Source organism: Schistocerca americana, chromosome 1 (genome assembly GCF_021461395.2).
Source record: "Schistocerca americana isolate TAMUIC-IGC-003095 chromosome 1, iqSchAmer2.1, whole genome shotgun sequence".
In the NCBI taxonomy this organism is placed as follows: Eukaryota; Metazoa; Arthropoda; class Insecta; order Orthoptera; family Acrididae; genus Schistocerca; species Schistocerca americana.
In genome coordinates, this window is record NC_060119.1 from 416,807,182 (window position 1) to 416,819,740 (window position 12,559).

General features: G+C 48.7%; 1 non-coding gene and 3 pseudogenes across 1 annotated transcript; all 4 read left to right on the forward strand.

The window, feature by feature from the left end:
- The first annotated feature begins 1,649 nt into the window (after positions 1-1,649).
- On the forward strand, positions 1,650-1,862 carry LOC124553784 (annotated as a pseudogene).
- Positions 1,863-5,143: 3,281 nt separating this feature from the next.
- LOC124553787 lies at positions 5,144-5,356 on the forward strand (annotated as a pseudogene).
- A 3,280-nt stretch (positions 5,357-8,636) lies between these two features.
- Positions 8,637-8,849, forward strand: LOC124553794 (annotated as a pseudogene).
- A 3,276-nt stretch (positions 8,850-12,125) lies between these two features.
- Positions 12,126-12,325, forward strand: LOC124554114. Its single transcript, XR_006968248.1, has one exon. It is a non-coding gene; the product is annotated as a U2 spliceosomal RNA (small nuclear RNA).
- The last annotated feature ends 234 nt before the right edge of the window (positions 12,326-12,559 follow it).

The window sequence follows — 12,559 nt, forward strand, 5'->3', positions numbered from 1 at the left end:
TGGGTCTTGAGGTGACTGCCTGTCCGCAGCGCATGTTAACACTCACGTGCAGGCGGATTCTCACGCGCATCAGAGGACTTTGCGTGAGTCACACTGATCGACGACTCGACCTCCATCAACGAATCCAACTGATTAATACTTACATCCTATAACGGGCATGGTATGTAGCACAACTCCTTACGCTACCGAAACAAACCAGCAGAGCCATCTCACAAACAGTATATTGCCTGTTGTGGCGGCATGCACTATTCAAAGTTGATGCACAGACTTGTACACTGCCAAAGGTCGATGGTGGCCTTGGACTCATTGACTTTCCCCGCAAATGTGCGGCAATCCTGATTCACCGTATCGCCACTTTGCGTGAGATTGACCCAGGTGGGACAACAGCGGTGCTTTTCGACCGTTATCGCCCACAATCGGCGCGTGAACCAGTATGTTTGACACATATTACATTCCGGATGACGGCAGTCAAGGTCTATTACCTCAATCAAAGTTACGTCCTAACAGTGGCCACCGACAAGGCACGCACATCGAAGCGCCTTTACTAGGCGCTTCGAGAGCCAGCCCACACCACATAAATTGGAGGACAGACGACCGTCGGTCATCTGGCACCAAGCTTGGGCTAATATCAACCACCCAGCCCTCCCCACAGAAGTTTCAGCGCTATGGTATCGCGTTGTAAACAATTTAATACCCACTAATCATCGCTTGGCGGCCATCCGCCTATGGCCCTCGGCTGCTTGCGGCCGATGTGGTGACGTAGACACCAGAGAGCATTGTCTCTTATGCCCTCACGTCACAGAAGTGTGGGACCTTGCACGTGTGCTATTAGCGCTGATCGGTGGGACTACACTGGACTATGTGCCAATCGACTGGTTCCTTACCCCTGATATTCAGACCAACCCCCGAAAACGACATAACGCAGTGGTGTGGCTCTTGGGCCACACCATTTTCACGATCTATGACTTTTGCCTCACCGATGCTGTCTCTTTCATGGACTACCTTTGGAGCCAGCATCGCCAGGCGGAATGTGACCGGAAATATACCATTACTTTTGCAAGATTTCTTAAAGTTGCAATGGTTCATGGTTATCAAAAGGTGTTCCAGGCTGAGTAAGGCACCTCGTATAAGAATTGCCTGAGTGTACCCCTGGATCTTTGTCACTCGGACTTTCAAACTACTCTTGACTTAACCATACCCCAGGTTTGATATTGGCCTTCTGGGCCTCACTAGAGTAGACTGTTCTATGATACTGATAATATGGAAATTGGTAACATGGAAATTGTGTGAACGTTGTATGAAAAATTATTGGAAAATTGGAAAGCACATAATCTATCTTAGAGGATTATTACTTCGTTAATTCTATGGGCTATGGGATTATCTCGCCAGGTTCGTTTGAGTGTGCTACCGTCGCTGTTTTTTTTTTTTTTTTGCCTTCATTTCTGTCTTTATTTATTTCTTTCTATTTAGTTTTTAACATCATCACTTGCCTCACACCTGCAGAGGGAAGTGTGTTTCTGAGGAGTGTGTCGTCGCCCCCTGAGGCATAGCAGAGTATGCCTCCGCTTTCATTTTCGGTTTATGGCAATAAGTCTTGCTGCTAACAACATCCTGCTTTACGTGCTGCGTCGACACTAGAGGATGGCGGCATTTTTGGAGAGGAAAAGGTAGGGCTATAGGGGAGGTAGGAGGGAAAAAAAGTGTAGTATCTGTTCTTATCAGCTTAATATCTGATACGTCCTGCATTGCACGACCAGAATATTAAACTCATTTTTGGCTTATGACGGAGTGCTAGGGGCTTGCTCCACCTCTGTCGCGGGTTGGCTCGGCATTGCAGTACCGTCGGGATCGGCCCACCTAATATTAATTAAAACACAGCCTGAAATGGGTTAACATTCTGCAGTGATCAGATATTCCGCTGGTAGCAAAACTTGTCGTAGTTGTTGATGTGCCCAGTAGTTAGTTGCTTACACACCACGATTTCTTTTAATTAATTTAAGATTATCTTAAGAATTTTTTTTTTTTTTTTTTTTTTTTTTTTTTTTGCGGTTAGCCGGACCGCACTTGCAGCCGCATTACGCTAGGCTGGTAATTTATGGTGGCACAGGACAGTGCCTTCGGATGCCTCGTTAGCGTCTCTTATGGTCCTATCGCAGATAATTTTAATAATATTTTTTGGAGTTATAACCTTAGCTCCTCGCGAACGTCGTCGTCGTCGTCGCCGCCGCACGCACGCAGAATACGTGGTACACACGTACACACACATATACAGTAGGCGGTGGACGATGTAAGCACTCGGCTAGGTGTAGCTCGTGCCAGTATAGCTCGCTCCGGCCTGGCGCTGCTGTGGGGCGGCCTCACGGCTTCTCCACTGGCCTGGCAGCTAGCGGCGTTCAAATGGGAGTCGCAGTTTACTCCTCGACATGGAGGGTGGTACTGGGCTGTTGACGAGTGCTCTCGTATTTTGTCGTTCCCTCCGGCACTTGCTTTTGCGATGTTTTCGACGGTCGCCTGTTGCCATATCGGCCCGCACCACCGTGTGTGACCCCCACATGTGGAGCGTACATGCTGCAAGCATTTAGGCCCTGACACTGCGGTTTTTCATCTCTGGCGGTACTCCGCAAGGATACCGCCCTTCGATTGTGCCATTCCAGCACTAATTGAAGTGCTAGGTTTTCCGGCCTGTTAGGAGACCACTTCTGCAAAATGTGCGAGGAGATTTTTGCTGGTTGCGAGCTACCCGCCGATTTTCTAGCTGTATGTATTGCCCTTAATCCAAAGGTCACAGGCGACTGTCGGGCTAGAGACATACGTCCCATCACCGTTCTTAACACTGTTTATAAGTTGGTGGCACGAAGTGTGGCTTCACGTCTTAAACAGGTAACGAATAAGGTACTTTGTCCCACTCAATCATGTGGCGTTTCGAATCGAACCACCTTCACCACTGCTTCTATATACCGTGATGCTGTCTTACTCACCCACCGCCGACGCTCGTACCCCGGCTGCAATTGATCCCTAGATTTCGCCGGTGCCTTCGATAGGGTGTCCCATCCTTACGTGCTGGCCGTTATGTCGCGGATGGGTTTCGGGGAGCACTTCATAAGAGTCATCCGGCACTTCTTGGATGGAGCAAATTCCACAATCATTGTGAACGGCTGCAGATCACGACCAGTTCCCATCAGATGATCAGTTCGACAAGGGTGTCCCTTGTCAGTGTATTTTATCGCTTTGGACCCCGTGCTGCGTGACATCGGACGGATGGTCGATGGTGTTCCTTTCCCAGGCGTCACCTTCCGCAGTGCGGCATACGCGGATGGTGTAGGTGTGTTTGTAGCAAACGCCAGGGACATCGATTCAGTTCGCCGAGTCCTCCACGTTTATGAACGAGCATCCGGTGCCATTTTAAAATCCAACAAAATGGTGCTAATCCCACTAGGACCACGATCATTGACCATCGAGCGCCCATGGTTCCGGATTGTAGGGGATCAACGTATCTTGGGTCTTGAGGTGACTGCCTGTCCGCAGCGCATGTTAACACTCACGTGCAGGCGGATTCTCACGCGCATCAGAGGACTTTGCGTGAGTCACACTGATCGACGACTCGACCTCCATCAACGAATCCAACTGATTAATACTTACATCCTATAACGGGCATGGTATGTAGCACAACTCCTTACGCTACCGAAACAAACCAGCAGAGCCATCTCACAAACAGTATATTGCCTGTTGTGGCGGCATGCACTATTCAAAGTTGATGCACAGACTTGTACACTGCCAAAGGTCGATGGTGGCCTTGGACTCATTGACTTTCCCCGCAAATGTGCGGCATCCTGATGCACCGTATCGCCACTTTGCGTGAGATTGACCCAGGTGGGACAACAGCGGTGCTTTTCGACCGTTATCGCCCACAATCGGCGCGTGAACCAGTATGTTTGACACATATTACATTCCGGATGACGGCAGTCAAGGTCTATTACCTCAATCAAAGTTACGTCCTAACAGTGGCCACCGACAAGGCACGCACATCGAAGCGCCTTTACTAGGCGCTTCGAGAGCCAGCCCACACCACATAAATTGGAGGACAGACGACCGTCGGTCATCTGGCACCAAGCTTGGGCTAATATCAACCACCCAGCCCTCCCCACAGAAGTTTCAGCGCTATGGTATCGCGTTGTAAACAATTTAATACCCACTAATCATCGCTTGGCGGCCATCCGCCTATGGCCCTCGGCTGCTTGCGGCCGATGTGGTGACGTAGACACCAGAGAGCATTGTCTCTTATGCCCTCACGTCACAGAAGTGTGGGACCTTGCACGTGTGCTATTAGCGCTGATCGGTGGGACTACACTGGACTATGTGCCAATCGACTGGTTCCTTACCCCTGATATTCAGACCAACCCCCGAAAACGACATAACGCAGTGGTGTGGCTCTTGGGCCACACCATTTTCACGATCTATGACTTTTGCCTCACCGATGCTGTCTCTTTCATGGACTACCTTTGGAGCCAGCATCGCCAGGCGGAATGTGACCGGAAATATACCATTACTTTTGCAAGATTTCTTAAAGTTGCAATGGTTCATGGTTATCAAAAGGTGTTCCAGGCTGAGTAAGGCACCTCGTATAAGAATTGCCTGAGTGTACCCCTGGATCTTTGTCACTCGGACTTTCAAACTACTCTTGACTTAACCATACCCCAGGTTTGATATTGGCCTTCTGGGCCTCACTAGAGTAGACTGTTCTATGATACTGATAATATGGAAATTGGTAACATGGAAATTGTGTGAACGTTGTATGAAAAATTATTGGAAAATTGGAAAGCACATAATCTATCTTAGAGGATTATTACTTCGTTAATTCTATGGGCTATGGGATTATCTCGCCAGTTTCGTTTGAGTGTGCTACCGTCGCTGTTTTTTTTTTTTTTTGCCTTCATTTCTGTCTTTATTTATTTCTTTCTATTTAGTTTTTAACATCATCACTTGCCTCACACCTGCAGAGGGAAGTGTGTTTCTGAGGAGTGTGTCGTCGCCCCCTGAGGCATAGCAGAGTATGCCTCCGCTTTCATTTTCGGTTTATGGCAATAAGTCTTGCTGCTAACAACACCCTGCTTTACGTGCTGCGTCGACACTAGAGGATGGCGGCATTTTTGGAGAGGAAAAGGTAGGGCTATAGGGGAGGTAGGAGGGAAAAAAAGTGTAGTATCTGTTCTTATCAGCTTAATATCTGATACGTCCTGCATTGCACGACCAGAATATTAAACTCATTTTTGGCTTATGACGGAGTGCTAGGGGCTTGCTCCACCTCTGTCGCGGGTTGGCTCGGCATTGCAGTACCGTCGGGATCGGCCCACCTAATATTAATTAAAACACAGCCTGAAATGGGTTAACATTCTGCAGTGATCAGATATTCCGCTGGTAGCAAAACTTGTCGTAGTTGTTGATGTGCCCAGTAGTTAGTTGCTTACACACCACGATTTCTTTTAATTAATTTAAGATTATCTTAAGAATTTTTTTTTTTTTTTTTTTTTTTTTTTTGCGGTTAGCCGGACCGCACTTGCAGCCGCATTACGCTAGGCTGGTAATTTATGGTGGCACAGGACAGTGCCTTCGGATGCCTCGTTAGCGTCTCTTATGGTCCTATCGCAGATAATTTTAATAATATTTTTTGGAGTTATAACCTTAGCTCCTCGCGAACGTCGTCGTCGTCGTCGCCGCCGCACGCACGCAGAATACGTGGTACACACGCACACACACATATACAGTAGGCGGTGGACGATGTAAGCACTCGGCTAGGTGTAGCTCGTGCCAGTATAGCTCGCTCCGGCCTGGCGCTGCTGTGGGGCGGCCTCACGGCTTCTCCACTGGCCTGGCAGCTAGCGGCGTTCAAATGGGAGTCGCAGTTTACTCCTCGACATGGAGGGTGGTACTGGGCTGTTGACGAGTGCTCTCGTATTTTGTCGTTCCCTCCGGCACTTGCTTTTGCGATGTTTTCGACGGTCGCCTGTTGCCATATCGGCCCGCACCACCGTGTGTGACCCCCACATGTGGAGCGTACATGCTGCAAGCATTTAGGCCCTGACACTGCGGTTTTTCATCTCTGGCGGTACTCCGCAAGGATACCGCCCTTCGATTGTGCCATTCCAGCACTAATTGAAGTGCTAGGTTTTCCGGCCTGTTAGGAGACCACTTCTGCAAAATGTGCGAGGAGATTTTTGCTGGTTGCGAGCTACCCGCCGATTTTCTAGCTGTATGTATTGCCCTTAATCCAAAGGTCACAGGCGACTGTCGGGCTAGAGACATACGTCCCATCACCGTTCTTAACACTGTTTATAAGTTGGTGGCACGAAGTGTGGCTTCACGTCTTAAACAGGTAACGAATAAGGTACTTTGTCCCACTCAATCATGTGGCGTTTCGAATCGAACCACCTTCACCACTGCTTCTATATACCGTGATGCTGTCTTACTCACCCACCGCCGACGCTCGTACCCCGGCTGCAATTGATCCCTAGATTTCGCCGGTGCCTTCGATAGGGTGTCCCATCCTTACCTGCTGGCCGTTATGTCGCGGATGGGTTTCGGGGAGCACTTCATAAGAGTCATCCGGCACTTCTTGGATGGAGCAAATTCCACAATCATTGTGAACGGCTGCAGATCACGACCAGTTCCCATCAGATGATCAGTTCGACAAGGGTGTCCCTTGTCAGTGTATTTTATCGCTTTGGACCCCGTGCTGCGTGACATCGGACGGATGGTCGATGGTGTTCCTTTCCCAGGCGTCACCTTCCGCAGTGCGGCATACGCGGATGGTGTAGGTGTGTTTGTAGCAAACGCCAGGGACATCGATTCAGTTCGCCGAGTCCTCCACGTTTATGAACGAGCATCCGGTGCCATTTTAAAATCCAACAAAATGGTGCTAATCCCACTAGGACCACGATCATTGACCATCGAGCGCCCATGGTTCCGGATTGTAGGGGATCAACGTACCTTGGGTCTTGAGGTGACTGCCTGTCCGCAGCGCATGTTAACACTCACGTGCAGGCGGATTCTCACGCGCATCAGAGGACTTTGCGTGAGTCACACTGATCGACGACTCGACCTCCATCAACGAATCCAACTGATTAATACTTACATCCTATAACGGGCATGGTATGTAGCACAACTCCTTACGCTACCGAAACAAACCAGCAGAGCCATCTCACAAACAGTATATTGCCTGTTGTGGCGGCATGCACTATTCAAAGTTGATGCACAGACTTGTACACTGCCAAAGGTCGATGGTGGCCTTGGACTCATTGACTTTCCCCGCAAATGTGCGGCAATCCTGATTCACCGTATCGCCACTTTGCGTGAGATTGACCCAGGTGGGACAACAGCGGTGCTTTTCGACCGTTATCGCCCACAATCGGCGCGTGAACCAGTATGTTTGACACATATTACATTCCGGATGACGGCAGTCAAGGTCTATTACCTCAATCAAAGTTACGTCCTAACAGTGGCCACCGACAAGGCACGCACATCGAAGCGCCTTTACTAGGCGCTTCGAGAGCCAGCCCACACCACATAAATTGGAGGACAGACGACCGTCGGTCATCTGGCACCAAGCTTGGGCTAATATCAACCACCCAGCCCTCCCCACAGAAGTTTCAGCGCTATGGTATCGCGTTGTAAACAATTTAATACCCACTAATCATCGCTTGGCGGCCATCCGCCTATGGCCCTCGGCTGCTTGCGGCCGATGTGGTGACGTAGACACCAGAGAGCATCGTCTCTTATGCCCTCACGTCACAGAAGTGTGGGACCTTGCACGTGTGCTATTAGCGCTGATCGGTGGGACTACACTGGACTATGTGCCAATCGACTGGTTCCTTACCCCTGATATTCAGACCAACCCCCGAAAACGACATAACGCAGTGGTGTGGCTCTTGGGCCACACCATTTTCACGATCTATGACTTTTGCCTCACCGATGCTGTCTCTTTCATGGACTACCTTTGGAGCCAGCATCGCCAGGCGGAATGTGACCGGAAATATACCATTACTTTTGCAAGATTTCTTAAAGTTGCAATGGTTCATGGTTATCAAAAGGTGTTCCAGGCTGAGTAAGGCACCTCGTATAAGAATTGCCTGAGTGTACCCCTGGATCTTTGTCACTCGGACTTTCAAACTACTCTTGACTTAACCATACCCCAGGTTTGATATTGGCCTTCTGGGCCTCACTAGAGTAGACTGTTCTATGATACTGATAATATGGAAATTGGTAACATGGAAATTGTGTGAACGTTGTATGAAAAATTATTGGAAAATTGGAAAGCACATAATCTATCTTAGAGGATTATTACTTCGTTAATTCTATGGGCTATGGGATTATCTCGCCAGTTTCGTTTGAGTGTGCTACCGTCGCTGTTTTTTTTTTTTTTTTTGCCTTCATTTCTGTCTTTATTTATTTCTTTCTATTTAGTTTTTAACATCATCACTTGCCTCACACCTGCAGAGGGAAGTGTGTTTCTGAGGAGTGTGTCGTCGCCCCCTGAGGCATAGCAGAGTATGCCTCCGCTTTCATTTTCGGTTTATGGCAATAAGTCTTGCTGCTAACAACACCCTGCTTTACGTGCTGCGTCGACACTAGAGGATGGCGGCATTTTTGGAGAGGAAAAGGTAGGGCTATAGGGGAGGTAGGAGGGAAAAAAAGTGTAGTATCTGTTCTTATCAGCTTAATATCTGATACGTCCTGCATTGCACGACCAGAATATTAAACTCATTTTTGGCTTATGACGGAGTGCTAGGGGCTTGCTCCACCTCTGTCGCGGGTTGGCTCGGCATTGCAGTACCGTCGGGATCGGCCCACCTAATATTAATTAAAACACAGCCTGAAATGGGTTAACATTCTGCAGTGATCAGATATTCCGCTGGTAGCAAAACTTGTCGTAGTTGTTGATGTGCCCAGTAGTTAGTTGCTTACACACCACGATTTCTTTTAATTAATTTAAGATTATCTTAAGAATTTTTTTTTTTTTTTTTTTTTTTTTTTGCGGTTAGCCGGACCGCACTTGCAGCCGCATTACGCTAGGCTGGTAATTTATGGTGGCACAGGACAGTGCCTTCGGATGCCTCGTTAGCGTCTCTTATGGTCCTATCGCAGATAATTTTAATAATATTTTTTGGAGTTATAACCTTAGCTCCTCGCGAACGTCGTCGTCGTCGTCGCCGCCGCACGCACGCAGAATACGTGGTACACACGCACACACACATATACAGTAGGCGGTGGACGATGTAAGCACTCGGCTAGGTGTAGCTCGTGCCAGTATAGCTCGCTCCGGCCTGGCGCTGCTGTGGGGCGGCCTCACGGCTTCTCCACTGGCCTGGCAGCTAGCGGCGTTCAAATGGGAGTCGCAGTTTACTCCTCGACATGGAGGGTGGTACTGGGCTGTTGACGAGTGCTCTCGTATTTTGTCGTTCCCTCCGGCACTTGCTTTTGCGATGTTTTCGACGGTCGCCTGTTGCCATATCGGCCCGCACCACCGTGTGTGACCCCCACATGTGGAGCGTACATGCTGCAAGCATTTAGGCCCTGACACTGCGGTTTTTCATCTCTGGCGGTACTCCGCAAGGATACCGCCCTTCGATTGTGCCATTCCAGCACTAATTGAAGTGCTAGGTTTTCCGGCCTGTTAGGAGACCACTTCTGCAAAATGTGCGAGGAGATTTTTGCTGGTTGCGAGCTACCCGCCGATTTTCTAGCTGTATGTATTGCCCTTAATCCAAAGGTCACAGGCGACTGTCGGGCTAGAGACATACGTCCCATCACCGTTCTTAACACTGTTTATAAGTTGGTGGCACGAAGTGTGGCTTCACGTCTTAAACAGGTAACGAATAAGGTACTTTGTCCCACTCAATCATGTGGCGTTTCGAATCGAACCACCTTCACCACTGCTTCTATATACCGTGATGCTGTCTTACTCACCCACCGCCGACGCTCGTACCCCGGCTGCAATTGATCCCTAGATTTCGCCGGTGCCTTCGATAGGGTGTCCCATCCTTACGTGCTGGCCGTTATGTCGCGGATGGGTTTCGGGGAGCACTTCATAAGAGTCATCCGGCACTTCTTGGATGGAGCAAATTCCACAATCATTGTGAACGGCTGCAGATCACGACCAGTTCCCATCAGATGATCAGTTCGACAAGGGTGTCCCTTGTCAGTGTATTTTATCGCTTTGGACCCCGTGCTGCGTGACATCGGACGGATGGTCGATGGTGTTCCTTTCCCAGGCGTCACCTTCCGCAGTGCGGCATACGCGGATGGTGTAGGTGTGTTTGTAGCAAACGCCAGGGACATCGATTCAGTTCGCCGAGTCCTCCACGTTTATGAACGAGCATCCGGTGCCATTTTAAAATCCAACAAAATGGTGCTAATCCCACTAGGACCACGATCATTGACCATCGAGCGCCCATGGTTCCGGATTGTAGGGGATCAACGTACCTTGGGTCTTGAGGTGACTGCCTGTCCGCAGCGCATGTTAACACTCACGTGCAGGCGGATTCTCACGCGCATCAGAGGACTTTGCGTGAGTCACACTGATCGACGACTCGACCTCCATCAACGAATCCAACTGATTAATACTTACATCCTATAACGGGCATGGTATGTAGCACAACTCCTTACGCTACCGAAACAAACCAGCAGAGCCATCTCACAAACAGTATATTGCCTGTTGTGGCGGCATGCACTATTCAAAGTTGATGCACAGACTTGTACACTGCCAAAGGTCGATGGTGGCCTTGGACTCATTGACTTTCCCCGCAAATGTGCGGCAATCCTGATTCACCGTATCGCCACTTTGCGTGAGATTGACCCAGGTGGGACAACAGCGGTGCTTTTCGACCGTTATCGCCCACAATCGGCGCGTGAACCAGTATGTTTGACACATATTACATTCCGGATGACGGCAGTCAAGGTCTATTACCTCAATCAAAGTTACGTCCTAACAGTGGCCACCGACAAGGCACGCACATCGAAGCGCCTTTACTAGGCGCTTCGAGAGCCAGCCCACACCACATAAATTGGAGGACAGACGACCGTCGGTCATCTGGCACCAAGCTTGGGCTAATATCAACCACCCAGCCCTCCCCACAGAAGTTTCAGCGCTATGGTATCGCGTTGTAAACAATTTAATACCCACTAATCATCGCTTGGCGGCCATCCGCCTATGGCCCTCGGCTGCTTGCGGCCGATGTGGTGACGTAGACACCAGAGAGCATCGTCTCTTATGCCCTCACGTCACAGAAGTGTGGGACCTTGCACGTGTGCTATTAGCGCTGATCGGTGGGACTACACTGGACTATGTGCCAATCGACTGGTTCCTTACCCCTGATATTCAGACCAACCCCCGAAAACGACATAACGCAGTGGTGTGGCTCTTGGGCCACACCATTTTCACGATCTATGACTTTTGCCTCACCGATGCTGTCTCTTTCATGGACTACCTTTGGAGCCAGCATCGCCAGGCGGAATGTGACCAGAAATATACCATTACTTTTGCAAGATTTCTTAAAGTTGCAATGGTTCATGGTTATCAAAAGGTGTTCCAGGCTGAGTAAGGCACCTCGTATAAGAATTGCCTGAGTGTACCCCTGGATCTTTGTCACTCGGACTTTCAAACTACTCTTGACTTAACCATACCCCAGGTTTGATATTGGCCTTCTGGGCCTCACTAGAGTAGACTGTTCTATGATACTGATAATATGGAAATTGGTAACATGGAAATTGTGTGAACGTTGTATGAAAAATTATTGGAAAATTGGAAAGCACATAATCTATCTTAGAGGATTATTACTTCGTTAATTCTATGGGCTATGGGATTATCTCGCCAGTTTCGTTTGAGTGTGCTACCGTCGCTGTTTTTTTTTTTTTTGCCTTCATTTCTGTCTTTATTTATTTCTTTCTATTTAGTTTTTAACATCATCACTTGCCTCACACCTGCAGAGGGAAGTGTGTTTCTGAGGAGTGTGTCGTCGCCCCCTGAGGCATAGCAGAGTATGCCTCCGCTTTTATTTTCGGTTTATGGCAATAAGTCTTGCTGCTAACAACACCCTGCTTTACGTGCTGCGTCGACACCAGAGAATGGCGGCATTTTTGGAGAGGAAAAGGTAGGCCTATAGGGGAGGTAGGAGGGAAAAAAAGTGTAGTATCTGTTCTTATCAGCTTAATATCTGATACGTCCTGCATTGCACGACCAGAATATTAAACTCATTTTTGGCTTATGACGGAGCTCCACCTCTGTCGCGGGTTGGCTCGGCATTGCAGTACCGTCGGGATCGGCCCACCTAATATTAATTAAAACACAGCCTGAAATGGGTTAACATTCTGCAGTGATCAGATATTCCGCTGGTAGCAAAACTTGTCGTAGTTGTTGATGTGCCCAGTAGTTAGTTGCTTACACACCACGATTTCTTTTAATTAATTTAAGATTATCTTAAGAATTTTTTTTTTTTTTTTTTTTTTTTTTTGCGGTTAGCCGGACCGCACTTGCAGCCGCATTACGCTAGGCTGGTAATTTATGGTG